Source organism: Sciurus carolinensis, chromosome 7 (genome assembly GCF_902686445.1).
Source record: "Sciurus carolinensis chromosome 7, mSciCar1.2, whole genome shotgun sequence".
Lineage (NCBI taxonomy): Eukaryota > Metazoa > Chordata > Mammalia > Rodentia > Sciuridae > Sciurus > Sciurus carolinensis.
The window spans coordinates 121,049,284-121,063,854 of NC_062219.1; positions in this window are offsets into that span (position 1 = coordinate 121,049,284).

The following is a 14,571-nucleotide window of genomic DNA, read 5'->3' on the forward strand; positions in this document are numbered from 1 at the left end:
GGTCTCACAGCCAGGAAGCAGAGGCCATTTCGCTCTTTGGGCCTGTGTGCCCAAAGCTCATCCCTAGGTTCTCCCCACTCTGTCCCCAGCGTAGGTGTCTGAGTCTCTGTGTTTGTGCCCACCAGGACATCCAGGAGGACTCAGAGATGGAGAGCATGCCTTCCCTCCTCAGCTGACTAAGAAGTCCTGCCAGCCTCCTGCCACACAGTGCTTCTAGGAATCTTTCTGGAACACAAGGCCCATGCTATTTCTACAGGAACCACTCCTATGTTCTAGGCCCCAATCACCTGCTTCTGCCAAGTCAGCCCCACTGTAAGCTCTTTATATATCTGGGTTCTGAATTAGAGTTTGTTTAAAGAAAAGTTCAGTTGGTTAAAAAAAAAAAAAGTTTAAAAAACAGATGGTAAGGCTGGGGGTGTAGCACATGCTTAGCATGTGTGAAGCCCTAGGTTCAATCCCAGAACCTAAAGGAATTTTTTTAAAGAAAGAAAGAAACAGATGGTACAACTCTGGTGAGTTCATTCTCTTGCTCTGCTGCTTGAAGATCTGCATCTCCTTGCTGCCCACAGGACAGTCTGCAGGCCCTACTCCAACCAGACCCTCACCCCTGTCCCCACACTTCCTACCCCTTTCCCCTCTGCAGACAACAAATTTGTCCCTCAAGGAGGAACCGTGCTGTGGACAGATCAAGAGCGCAGGCATGAAGCCAAGCACAGTGGCACATGCCTGTTATCCCAGCTCTTCAGGAAGCTGAAGCAGGAGGATCTCAAGTTCCAGGCCAGCCTGTACAACTTGGTGAGACCCTGTTTCAAAATAAAAAATACAAAGGGCTGGAGATGTAGCTCAGTGATAGAGCTCAGTGGGAGGGTTTGATCCCCAGTAAGGCACATTTAAAAAAAAAAAAAAAAAAAAAGTGCAGGCAAGACTTGCCATGTTCTAACAGCAGTTCTTTCAGCCCCTGCTTCCTCCTCTGTTGAATGGGGAGAGCATCACACCCACACTCAGGAGGCACAAGACCCCAGCACAGCAGCCCCCAGGAAGGAAGGACTCAAGTTGCAGTGCTCATCCATGCATACCTCTGCCCAGGGCTCCTGTTCCTCTCTCTACCACCCCGCTTCTTCTCGCCATGGTCAGAACAAAGCCTTCTTTCCTGAAGTACTGGAGCACCAATCATTTAAATATTATCATGAATATTTTAAGAAATAATACATGTAAGAAATAATACAATGAGGGCTGGGGATATACCTCGGCAGCAGAGTATGAGCTCTTGGGTTCAGTACCCAGGATGGGGGCAGTGGGAAAAAAAAATAGATTGGGCTGGGGACTTAACTCACTGGTAGAGCACTTGACTTGCATGTGTGAGGCCCTGGGTTCAACTCCCCAAACCTCAAAATTAAATATATATATATATATATATATATATATATATATATATATATATACACACACATCCATTTATGTGTATATGTACATACATATATATATATATGCATTGTGGGTATATATATTCTTGTACCTTTCCTCCAGCTTTGTTCAAATGCTTGCATTTTGCAAAATTTAGTTCCAAGTATTTTAAGAACTAAACCTTTGCAATTCAGCTGAAATTCCTCATGCACCCTTCTCCAGCTACACCCCTCTCCCTCCCTTTTCTTTCCAGAGATAGCCATTGTCCTGATTTGGCTAAGTAGCATTTCGTGCAGATTTTTATGCTTGTCCCACGTACCAATGTACCACATACCAATCTCTGGTATCACTTTGCAGGGGCTACATTTTATATAAATGCTCTCACCCTGTGTGCTGCCTTTGATACATGTCTCTCAATGTGATAGTCCCTTTCCTGACCACATCACTGTTCATTCGTTCCATTGGTGATAAGATTTATTTAAGGGTTGCAGATGTATCTCAGTAATAGAGCATTTGCCCAGCATGCTCAAGGCCCTGGGTTCAATTCCCAGCACCACAAAAGAAAAAAGACCTATTTAATTTTTTGCTACTCAACGATGCTGGAGTAAACATTCTTCTGTCCTTGTGTACATTCATAAGTGTCCCAAGGGTCCTTTGGTTCAAGCTATAGATTAAAGCCTATAGGTTATGGGTTATGAAATTAATTGAATGGGTAAAGATCAGCATTTTTAAAATTCAAAATTGATTAGAAAATATCAACATGTGTCATGCATAATTAGAGTCACTGTTAAGGTGAAAGTTGTCTGTCGTGGGTATGTTGTGTGTATATCCTGGGTCACAGTGTATTATATCTTATTGAGGATACCTGTTAAAAAGTTTTTTTAAACCCTGATCTAGAATAAAAACTTAAAGAACAGAATTGCTGGGTCATAAGGACAGAACGTTGTCAACTATCTTGATTGGAAGTTTGAGGGCAGCCTCAAAAATGCAATTTCTTTATTCCCCCACTATCAGACACATGTCATGGGTAGTAATGATCTATCTTCTTTCCCACACTTCAGTCGACTGTGAGCTCCTGGAGGAAGAGGTTGTGTCTACTGCACTATCCCCGGGCCAGGCACATAGTGAGTGCTTAGTAAATCTATGTGGAATTAAACTGTTAGAGAAAGAATGGGAAAGTACACACATTCCACCAGGAGATAAATACACAGGGAGACTGCGGGAGCTCCAGCTTGAGGTGACAAGTGCCTGAGTCCCCCAAGTAGAGAGTGAGGAGCTTCCTGGGATGCTCTAAGAAGCTGGATGGAGAAATAATAGACTCCACCTCTCCTGAGTGGCTTGAGTGGGACAGTTAGGCTGAGGCCAAGTTCAGGTCCAGGAAGGAGGTCACCACCATCCCTGTGGCAACTGGTGTGCCTGACCCAGGCCCTAACCTCAATGACTGGGTGTCTCTCAGCACCCACTAACCCCACCTCCAGGGGAGACTCTCCCAGAGGGAGAACAGAGGTGACGGAAAGCTCAGATCAGAAATCTCCAACTCAAGATTCCCCAGAAGCCAGTAGCAGGGACTTCTGGGTAGAGAACTGAGGGGCAGTGACTGGGTGAGATTACTGTTCACCCTCTGTCTCCCTCTCACCCAGTCCTAGGAATTGAACCCAAGGACTTGCACATGCTAGACAAGCACTCTACCACTAACCAGCCCTTTTTATTTTGAGACAGGTTCTCACTAAATTGCCCAGGTTGGGCTCAAAGTCAGAATCCTCCTGCCTCAGCCCCCCAAGTAGCCAGGATTACAGGTGTGGGTCACTGGGTAATCACCAGCTTACCATATCTTTATTCAAATTTTGAATTCAGACAATGTATATACATAACAGTAACCAAAAATAAAGATGTTCAAAGCGTCGACCCCAAACTCCAAACCTAGCAGGAAAACCCCCAAGAAACCCAACCCCTACACTTTACTCCCAACCTGGACCTGGGGAGGCAACAAAAGGAGGGGTAACTTCTCCATGAACTTGAAAGGGGACACTGGGATGGGAGGTGATATATGCGGAAAGGTCACCAGCTCTGAGCCCTAGGCTTCCTCCACTGCCTCAAACCCAACCTAGGGACTTGCTCCCAGGTCTGCTGTGTGACACAAAGCACAAAGCACAGACCTCTCTGGGTCTCAGGGTCCTCCTTGTAAGTGGGGTTCACATCACAGATCCAGATTCCACCCTTGGCTCTGACTGTTCTTTAGGCTCTGACTGTTCTCCACTGACCCTCTCTGACTGGGATTGGGAAGGGTAGGAACATCTCCTCTTGCTAGCTGTGACAGTCTTGTGGTTTGGGGCAGATGACAGAGAGTTCTCAAGGGCTTCCTCTGCCCCTCACTCTGATGACAGCCAGGCCAGGATGGGTGGGGTGGAGTCAGGCAGAAAGGCTGACTCAGTGCCACAGCCACCCAGCCGGGTCACTACTGTGGGTGGGGTGCCAGCCCAGGCCCGCTGGGGTTCCCAGAGAATTCCTTCCCCATGCCATCAGCTGCCCTGGGCGGGCACCCCAGCCCACGGCAGCCACTTAGCCACAGCCAGGAAGACTGTGCAGGATGCCTGGCCCAGGAGCCTCCGCACACACCCTCCCTCACACACACCCAGCTCAGGCACCGACACTTTCTCTCATCCTCTTACCACACATTGAGACGCCCTCTCAGCCTTTGGGAAGCCTAAAAAGGAGACGGAACTTGCCATGTTTTCTCTGAGCCCCACATCCACACCCACCCATCGGCGATGCCATATCTATTTATTCAGACGTTTGTTGACCACCTACCATATGCAAGGGACTGGAGGGGAAACAGACTGTTGGAATGCGGCTAGACAACCCGACCACATGGTCCTGGTCTAGTAAAGCAAGAGATAAAAGCAATCTGCTACCGAGATTCCACTGCTCATAGAAAGAGGCCTGGCCTCCTTTCCTTCAAATGTGGGCCTTCTTAAAGTGAAGCCCCTGGTTCTGGAGACCTGAAACCAAAGGGCCTCTACCCCAGGAGCTTCTCCAGACTGACATCCCATCACCAGGCATCACCTCTTCCCCCTCCCCTGAGGTGCTGGTAGGTCCCCTGTGACTTTTCCCACACCCAGCACCTTCCCAAACACAGCAAAAAGCAAGTCCTGGAGCAGAACCTCTGGAGTCCCAGCTCTGACCACTTACTGGTTGGACAGAAAAGGTACCAGCCTCCCTGGGTCTCAGTTTTATTATGTGTGAAATGAGAATGCAGAGCTGCACTCGTCAGGGACTGGCAGAAAACTGGCCACACCGCCCCAGTGAGTGACTGGAGAGAGGCAGGCTGAGGACCCGGTGACCTGCAGAGGTATGGGCAGGGTCAAGAACCACTGGGGATGGTGCCCAGAGCTGGCAACTGCAGGGAGATGTCCCCACTCAGCCCCAGAAAGGTAGAAGAGGGCAGGAAGGTCTGCAAAGAGCAAGGCCCACCCCCTGCCAACCCGGTGAGGGGACTAATGGAACCAACGCCACTACCTTTCTCCTCCAGCCCTCTGGTTTCTTGCCAGAGCCTCCTGTTGGCACAATCTAATGGGAAACCCGTGGCAAAGGAGCTCTGTGACTCAGGCCACACGGGCCAGCTCCTGAGGTGCAGAGAAAGAACAGAAGAGTGGGTCTGCAGGGTAGAATGGAAACCTCTAGCTTAAGTAGCCATTTTTGCAAAGCACTTAGCTTGGTCAGTAAATATTCTCTGTAATTGTCTTTATTGCCTGGTCCTGAGTACTCCTGAAAAAGTTAAGTGCTGGTAGATCTGAAGAAATGACAATCTAATGGTAGACTTTTGGTTTATATGGATGACCGAGGACAGGGCATGTGCAAGGTACAATTTTTGTTTTTTTAGATGGGGTCTCACGGTATTGCTCATGCAGGCCTTGAACCTCTGGGTTCCTGCAATCCTCCCAGGTGGAAGATTTTATCAAGATTTCCACAAATCAGGCCTCCAAGCCCCTCCTCATGATCACTTCCTGAGAGCCTCTCCCATCACTGGCTTGGAGGATGGGCTGAGCTGAACCCCCCTGAGAACTGTCAGAGAGGGGGAGGGGCACGGCTGCAGTGAAGGTTGAGAGCTGTTCCATCACCCTCTGAGGTAACCTCAGCCCAATGCCCAGGTCAACATCTTGGCAGGAGTTCCAGGAGAGGAGACCTCTGGCCACCCTTTCTCTGTCACAACTAGAGAGGCCTTGCAGGTGAAGATCTCCGCAGGCCTCTGTGAGTGTGCCAGGCCTTGGTGCCTCACCTGCCAACAAGAAGGGTGGGTTAGAAGGTGGGGAGCACAGGCCCTGCAATTTTGTGGGGACAGCATGAAAAACCTCCCCTGGGCAGGACCAGGCGGGAGCAGGCTGTCTGACAGGAGATGAAGAGGATGACGTCAAGTCCACCTGGGCGGGACCCTGGCCTCCAGTCACACCCACACCCACCTTGGCAGGTCTGAGGCCCAACCAGCCAGTCCTTGCCCAGGCTGCCTGGCCAGAGCTCGGAACTGCTAAAACATGGGGTTCACCCACCAAACGTACTGGGTGGGTCAGGGTATTTCTGGATCATTCAGAAGGAAGAGGTTGTGCATGGAGGGGTGTGCCATGCTCTTCTTAGGGGGCAGGAAGGGGTCACAGCTGAGGCACTCTGGAGTAGGGAGGGAGAGAAAGGCCTGCTGTTTGCACAGGAGTGGAACAGACACTGGGGCCCTTGTCCTGGGGCAGCGGGGGAGGCTGCTGGCCAGATGGAGAGCAGCCGGCCTGGATTGAGAGTCGGCTTCTTCCTCCCACACCCCCACCCAGCTCTGAGGCTAGGAACAGAGGAGGCCTTCCTAAGGCCCTGTGGGGCGCAGCCCCCACCTCAGTGGGCCAGGACCGCTGGGGCAGCCAGGGCACTCAGGCATCTCTATGTGCTGAGGAAAATGCTGCCTTGCTGAGGCCCAGATGCTGCAAAAACCCTCCACATCTGCACCAGCTTTTTTCTAGAAGGTACTATCTGGCCTCAGACTTTTGGGGCCGGTCATGGTGGTGCAAGCCTGTAATCCCAGTTACTTGGGAAACTGAGGCAGGAAAATCAAAAGTATGAGACCCTGTCTCCAAATAAAATAAAAAGGGCCTGGGATATAGTTCAGTGATTAGAGTGATTGGTCTAGAATATGCGAGGCCTGGGGTTTGATCCCCAGCTCCACAAAAAAAGAAAAAAAGAGAACAAGAAGCAGCAGCAGCAAGAAGCCATTGAGGGTTTCCCTTGGGAGGACTGGCTGACTGACTAGCATCTGGGTTTTGAAACCCACCCCCAGCATCCGAATACAGCACCGCTTGAAGGGGCTGCAGCAGGGTCCAGGCAGGAGGTGCTGGGCGCGCTGGGTGGGAGGGAGAAACAAACAGCCCAAGAGTTCAGAGCAAGTGACAGCTGTCCTTGGAGATGACAAGATACAGAAGATGAGGATGACTTTTCTGCCCTCGGGCTCCCCCAATCCGAGGGTGTTGCAGGACATGTCACAACATGGGAGCTGAAGAACCAGATAGGCTGTCGTGAGTGGGGGAGGGGGCTTCCTTCCTCTTCCACATTTGCTTTCCCTCCTCCAGCCTCCCAGGATGAACCTCGCAGGGTGTCCACCTGCTTCACAAGAAGATTCTAACCTTCTGGGTCCCTGCTTTGACCCGACTCGTCTGTTCCAGAATCCTGGGCCCTGGGGCTGGGGGGAGTCCAGTGGCTGAATCATTGCCCTGCTGATGTCCTCCTCAGTTCTGACCTCATCCCAGTGTGGGTGGAGCCCCTGGGAGGGCAATTCCAAAGAAAGTTCCAGCTCTCCTTTCTAGCCCATAGGTTGATCTTTTTCTTTTTCCATTAATGGACTTCACTTTGGCAGAACAGTTTACAAAATAATTGAGCAGATAATATAGAAGTTTCCCATATACCTCAACTCTCAGTTTCCTCTATTATTGCCATTCTGCATTTAAGTGGCACATTTGTTACAGTTGATGAAGCAATATTGATATATTATTAGCTAACTGAAGCTCATCATTTACATCAGGTTCCCCTCTTCTTTTTTCAGGGTTAGAGTTTTATTCCATTAAGTACTTGGGAAAATTTGATTGTTTAATACATATTTTTTACTACTATAGATTACTCTTGTTTTAATTTTTGGAAATAAAACTAAAATTCTAGATTTGGACTTCATTCATTCTCAGGCTTCCCTCTTTACGGTGCACTCTCCATGCCTTGTGACGTACTGAAGGTGGCGCGATCGCCATTGCAGTATGGTACGGAGGGTTTCACCGCCCTGGGAGAGCAATTCCAAAGCAAGTTCTAGCCAGTGCTCTCCAGCCCACAGAGCGCTCTTCACCTCTTGGGAGATGTTATCCTCACCACCCTTCAGAATGGTCACCATGGAGACGCTTGATGTGTGAGGAAATCAAGTCTCAGAGAGGTTAGTCATTTAACTTGCTCAAGGTCACATGACGGTAGTGACCAGGCTAAGACCCTGGCTTTATTTGGGTTTCCTTAAAGCAGACCCTGAGGCCAGGGCTTAGAGGAAGATCCCAGCCATGGGTACCCGAGACTTACCTGCTGGTGACACTCTGGGAGTACATATCCACTCACTCCTGCCCTCTCTATGGTTCAGGGCTATCCTAGGGATTCTACTTCCAGCATGTTTATCTCCCTGGGGAGAGTGAGGAGGCCTGGAGGCAGAGGACTCTGGCAGGGTTGCAGAAGAACTCAGAGACAGGTCGAGGGCTAGCAGAGGTCCTCTGCTTTTTCCTCTGGGTGTCTCCACTCAATCATTCATCCTTCAAACCCTTATCGGGGACCTGCTGTGTGCCAGGCCAGTGCTGGGCCCATTGCATGACAGGTAACATGTTCTGCTGTAGAAAGCACTAGAGCATAGAATCCCAAGTTCCCCAGAAGGGAAGTCTTGGGACTGGGAGGACCTGTGGTCAGCCTCCTCAGCGCCCAAAGTGTGTGTTCCTGGAGGCAGATTCCCACCAAGTGCCCCTGCTCAGTCCATAGGGATGAACCAATCCCTAAAGGACATTGGGACCCTCTTGTCACATCTCCCCACCTCTTCCCAGCTAAAGCAGGGGCATGAGGGTGAGGTCTTCCCAAGGACCTACGCATACCTTGTTGCCTTGGCCCCCAGTACCAACTCAGCTCTTGACCCCCGGAAGGCCTTTCACAGACCTGAGGTGGGTACAGTTGAGCCTCCGTAGCTCCTTCCTTAGGGTGGCACTGCCCTGGTCCTATGCTCTATTTCTAAGCATAGTCACTCCTAGGAGTGGTCCTAGTACATCAGTGGTCCCTCTGGAGTTGTCCAGGTTTGGCTGAGGGAGCAGAGGGAGGCTGTCCAAGGCCAGACACCTGCAGAGATTCAGAAAGAAGGAACCACCCACGGCCGACTCTGTGGCCGCACTTATGGCTCTATTAGAGCACCAGTCTTCACTCCCCCTAGTCCCATTTCACAGATGAGGAAACTGAGGCACACAGAGCCAATGAGAATCGTGGACAAACAGCTAATAAATCATTACCATTCCATAGATGGGGGTGGAAACTCAGTTACTTAATGGGTTGGTGAAGATTGTGCAGCTAGTAAGGTGTCCTTGTTTTTCACATAAGGAAAGCTCAGTGAGGTAAAGGGATTCACTCAATGTTGCAAATTAATACATGACAGGTGGGAATCAAACTCGGAGCTACTTGACTACGGAGTTTCACCTCCACATTGCAGAAGGGTCACACACAGGGAATCTTCGAGAATCTTAGACACTCAGGAGTTACGCCCAAAGGCAAGGCAGAGCGCGGTTCTCCTGCCCTTGCAGATCCTGCCCCAAACGCCTCCTTGGCAGTGGCTGGGAGGAGCCCCGAAGCTGGGACAGGGACTCAGTCAAGGCCTGTGTCTCAAGCCTCCACCTACAGCCATCTAGATTTTTCCTCTGGCTCCACCTTCCAGGGGGTAGGGGTGCCTAGTGTACACTCTCTCCATCTTGAGCTAAGTGTCCTCTCTGGGCACCAGTCTGTGAACCACACACAGGTTCTACCTGCCTCCATTCCAGCAGACTCCAACACCAGTCACTGAAGTTCATTATCTCTCCTTTTATCCCCACAGACAAAATGCACAGCAGCAGGTAAAGAGGTTAGATGGCAAGAAGGACTTCCAAGTTGTCATAATTGGAGATAAAGACTTGGGTGCCAGAGGTTGTATAGTTTTTTGTTGTTGTTGTTTTTGTTTTTAGTAGCAGGGATTGAACTCAGGGGCACTTGACCACTAGACCACATCCCCAGCCCTATTTTTTGTGTTTTATTTAGAGACAGGGTCTCAATGAGTTACTTAGCACTTAGCTTTTGCTGAGGCTGGCTTTGAACTCACGATCCTCCTGCCTCAGCCTCCTCCTGAGCTGCTGGGATTACAAGCATGCACCACTGCACCTGGCTGTGCAGTTCTTAAAAGAGGAATATGCCACACTGCTGGTGTAAAATCCCACATTTAGGGGCTCCAGACTATAACTTTTGGTTTTTCAGATCTCTCCTTTCCTTGGTGCTGGGACCGGGAGCTGCAAGGTCACCTGTAGAACTTGTTTAGACCTCCAACCAGGACCACACCCGACAGCTCACACTGTTCTCATTCAAGGTCAATAACAATTACTTTGTTTTTGTTTTGAACTTTTTTGGTTTTTTGGTTATTTTGGAGACTGGCTCTCCCTAAATTTCCCAGGCTGGCCTTGAACTCACAATCCAAGTTACTGGGATTATAGGCGCACCACCATGCCCAGCAACAATGAGATTGAACCCTTACTGCAGGCTCTTTATGTCTGTATCAACTCAGTTACTCCCCAGACACACTATGCAAGGGGTGCTGTTATGTCCACTTGACAGATGAGAACACTGAGGCCCAAGAGACTCCCAGGACTCTTCATCTTCCTGATGTCTGTTCATTCTTCAAGGCTTGGCTTAAATGTCCCACTTCCTGAGAGGTCAACAATCTCTGACCTCTTTTAGCACAGGGACCTTCAGACCACCCTGCCACTTCCTCGCTCCTAACTTTGAACAAACAACTTCCCTAAACCTCAGCTTCCTTATCTTTCAAATGGGGAAAGGAAGTGGCAAGCGCAGAGAACCATGGTGCGTATTCGGTGAGAGAGCAGACATCAAACCCTACCATCAGCCCCTGGCACAGGGCTGACTGTCAATAGCGGAGGGTCACCATTGCTAATTAATTACACATATTCTTGTTGGTCCTTCCTTATCATGTCTCTGTTGATTTCACCTCCCCACCTGATTATAAGTTCAGTGAAGACTAACCTCATTAGATCTGTCTTGGTGCAGGTGCCCCCAGATGCACAGGCAGGAAGACATGGAGGGAAGACACCAGAACAGGCTTGTTGTCAAAGCAGCCATCGCAGTGGGCAGGCGATGAGAGCCTGCTTCTCTGGGAGCTGGGGAACCAAGTCATGACATCCTCTGCTGTCAGGCAGCCAGTCCAGGTGTCTGCTCACCAACTCCTGGTGACTGGTCACTGCTCGAGGGCTGCTTCTGGGGCTTTAACTCATCCCTCCTATCACATTCTGGTGGCTGTGACCAATGGAACTGCCATAGCCAGATGGAAGACTTTCCAGCAGAGATTATCAAAGACCTGGGCAAACAGCTCTTGTGGTAGTTTAGAGGACACTAAGAGACCTTAGGTCTGCCTCCAAGTTTCTTCCAGATTCCAAGATTGGGGGCCAGAGGGCACAGGGTCATGCCTGGCCCAAGCACCTGTCCCTGTCCTGCCCTGCCCTGCCTGTCAGGGGCAATGAAGGTCATGGAGAGTCAGGAGTGTGTGCCTAGAAGGAAGTGACGGGGAAGGACTGGGACTCTGGACCTGGTCTCAAGCTCAAGAGAAGCTGAGCTGCAGCCCATCTTGAGGCACACTGGCAGCTTCCTGGCAGCACATGGCTGAGCACGGAAGCGCCCTCAGAGACAGGGAGCTGGGGACTTGGAGGGTCAGGAAGGCCTGGGTAACACATGGCCTTCAGTCCCCTCCTTGAGGTCCAGGGGCATTCCGCATACCCCTCACAGTAGCCAGTCTGTCCCAGCAGTCTCTGAAGCTGCTCTAACCTCCCACCCAGCCCAACCTCCAGCCATAGCAGCTCAGGACAAAGGAGCCCAAGGCAGGCCAGTTTCCCAGTGAGGGGCGGCCAGTCACCCAGACCTTCTCAACCTCTCACAAGCAGTGACCTGTTCTCAGGGGCACGCAAGGGCTCTCGAAAAAGATTTGTTTATGAATGAGGAGTGGGTGCATGCTGTGGGGCAGGGGTGAGCCAGGTGTGTGCCAGCCCCAGCCCCGTGCTCCCTGTGGCTGACTCCAGACAGGGCAGCTGCCAAGGCCTCCATGCCATTCCAGAGCCCCGCCCAGGCCCTCTGGGCACTTCCTGAGCAGCAGAACACATCCTGTCCTTCATGTCCCTGAAAGGAGGCAACTTATCAGAGAGAAAGGGACACTTTGTTCAGGCCTGGCCACTGCCTTTGTTGGAGGTGCCATGTCCAGGGCCCAGCAGGGGAACCCCAGAGAATCAAGCCCCAGAGGAGGGCAGATGAGCAAGGCTTGTGCCCCAGGCCATGCCAGGACCCTGCCCCTTCTTCCTTTCTACAATCCCACCTTCTCCATCCCCCTCCCACTTGGGGCTCCAGGTAGAGCTTTTCATTTAGTCCATTCCTCCATCCATCTGTCCATTCAGATGCTTGCTTGCTTTCTTTCTTTCTTTCTTTCTTTCTTTCTCTCTTTTGTTTCTTGCCAGTGGTTAAGAAATATCCTAGCTGGGCGTGATGGCACACACCTGTAATCCCAGCAATTTGGGAAGCTAAGGCAAGAGGATCACAGTTTCCAGGACAAGCTCAGTAACGTAGCAAGACCCTGTCTCAAAATAAAAAATAAAAAGGGCTGGCAATGTAACTCAGTGATAAACCACCCTGGATTCAATCCCCAGTACCAAAAAAAAAAAAAAAAAAAAAGGAAAGAAAAAGAAATATCCTCCTGAGAAGGTGACAGCTGAACAGTCCCAGGGTGTGGTAGTGGGTCACACTGATCCTACAGGAAGTCTCCAAGGCAGTAGGAGGAGCAAGTGCAAAGGCCCAGAGGTAGACATGGGCAGAGTGTGCCCAGGGGGACATCCCAGAAACCAGTGTGCCCAGAGCACGGAAAGTGAGGAGAGCAGCAGGAGACGGAGCTGAAGATGTAGGAAGAGTCAGGGGACCGGATGCCCTGTCAGCCCTGGGAAGGACTTTGGCAATGGGAGCCAGTGCAAAGCTTTGAACAGAGGATTTATGTTTTTAAATAGTGGTAGCTCGTGTCATAGGAGGCTTCATATGTAGCAGTCATTTTTTTTTGGGGGGGGGGATTGAACCCAGGGGCATTTAACCACACAGCCACATCCCCAGCCCTTTTTTATTTTTTATTTTGAAACAGGATCTCGCTAAGTTGCTTAGGGCCTTGCTAATTTGCAGAGGCTGACCTTGAACTTTCGATTCTCCTGATTCCCAACTCCTGACTTGCGGGGGTTACAGGGGTGTGCCACCATGCCCAGTTATCAGTAACTTTTATAGACACCAAACATGCATTGAACTACTTAACTTCTCCCAATAACCTATAGTAAAGATAAGGAAACTAATGTCCTGAGAGGTTAGGAGACTTGCCCATGGTCACCACACAGCCCATATACAGAAGAGCCAGGCTTCACATGAACCCAGGAGGTGTGGCTTCAAGAGTTCTGACCTACTCCAGTTCCCTCTGCACAGCAGGCTGTCCTTTTGGGTTTCATGGAGTGTAGCATGTCTCAGTATCAGCACTGTTGAGACACTATGGAGACAACCCTTTGTCGTGGGGGTCTGGACTGTCCTGTGCACTATAGGATGGTGAGCTGCATCCCAGGTCACCTGCTAAATGTCAGCAGTACTCCCCCAACTGTGACCCCAGACACATCTCCAGACCATGCTAAATGTTTCCCAGGAGACAAAATTGTCCCCCTCCCCCATTGAGAATCACTGCTCAAGTGACCTGTCCACCCCATCTCCATTGTACCAGCTCAGGCCTCTCCATCCTCCACTGCACACCTTACCATGCCACGCTCCCAGATTGACAGCCTCTGTGGATCCAACTGCCCTGAGAAGAGCTGCCAAGCCACTTAGATCGACATAAGTGGCCCTATGAAATCTGGTCCCTGCCTAATTCTCTGGCTCTCACTCACCCCTATCCTTGAGCCTCCTCCTGCTAGCCACTCTGCACATTCATTCTAGGACCATCTATTGAAACTGCCCCTGTGCTGGGACCTGCTAGAGATAACAGAGACAAACCTGCCTTCCTGCTGTTTGTCTACACTGGAGGAGAGCAAGTAAACACACGCTGTGGGTCCTGTTAGCTGGGGTGGCCAGGGAGCTATAAGGACACCAGAGTGGGGGAGGTGTTGCAGCTGAGCTGCACAGGATGGGGTGATGGAGGGGGAGCCCGGAAGAGAGCAAACGGCATCCTGGCGCTGGGCAGGGCGGATGTACTGAGAGCTCTGGAGGTGATTTAAAGACCCAGCTAAGGCATGGAGAGTGGGGGTGTGGAGCAGGATGGATAAGCATAAATACGTGAAACGAGCAAGGAGGCCCATTTTGAGAGACCATCAGGGATTGCTCTGGCTTGGTCAAGAAGGTGCAAAGTGGGGTCATGGTGCAGATTGGACACTTGCCCATAACATACAGTTCCCCTGACAGGCAGGCCCTGCTCCCCTTACTTCCCCCGTCCAGTGTCCTGCTGCAAGTCCGCTCGCAAACGGCGCCTCCTCCTGGAGGGCTTCTGGATTCCTCCCTGCACCCCCTGAGCTCCCCCAGCTTGGGCTCTGGCTAGAGCCCGGTGTGGTGTTCCCTGCATGGTCCGTCCCGGCCCTCCCACCGCGGACTGTGAATGTCGTGAGGGTAGGGAGGTGTTTCATCCCTGGGCGACAGGTAGATTCGATTAAGCCGCCTTCAGAAGTGGAAGCGCGAAGCTCCGCCGCGGGCCGCCCTCTGAGGGTCAGGCGGAGAGCGAGGCCCCGGGGAGCGGAAACTCCGCACGGTTCAGCGGGTCCCAGGTGTGCGCGCTCCGCGGGAGCCTGGGTGGCCCAACTGGCGTGGTCAGGACGCATTTGCTGCGCCTTGGCG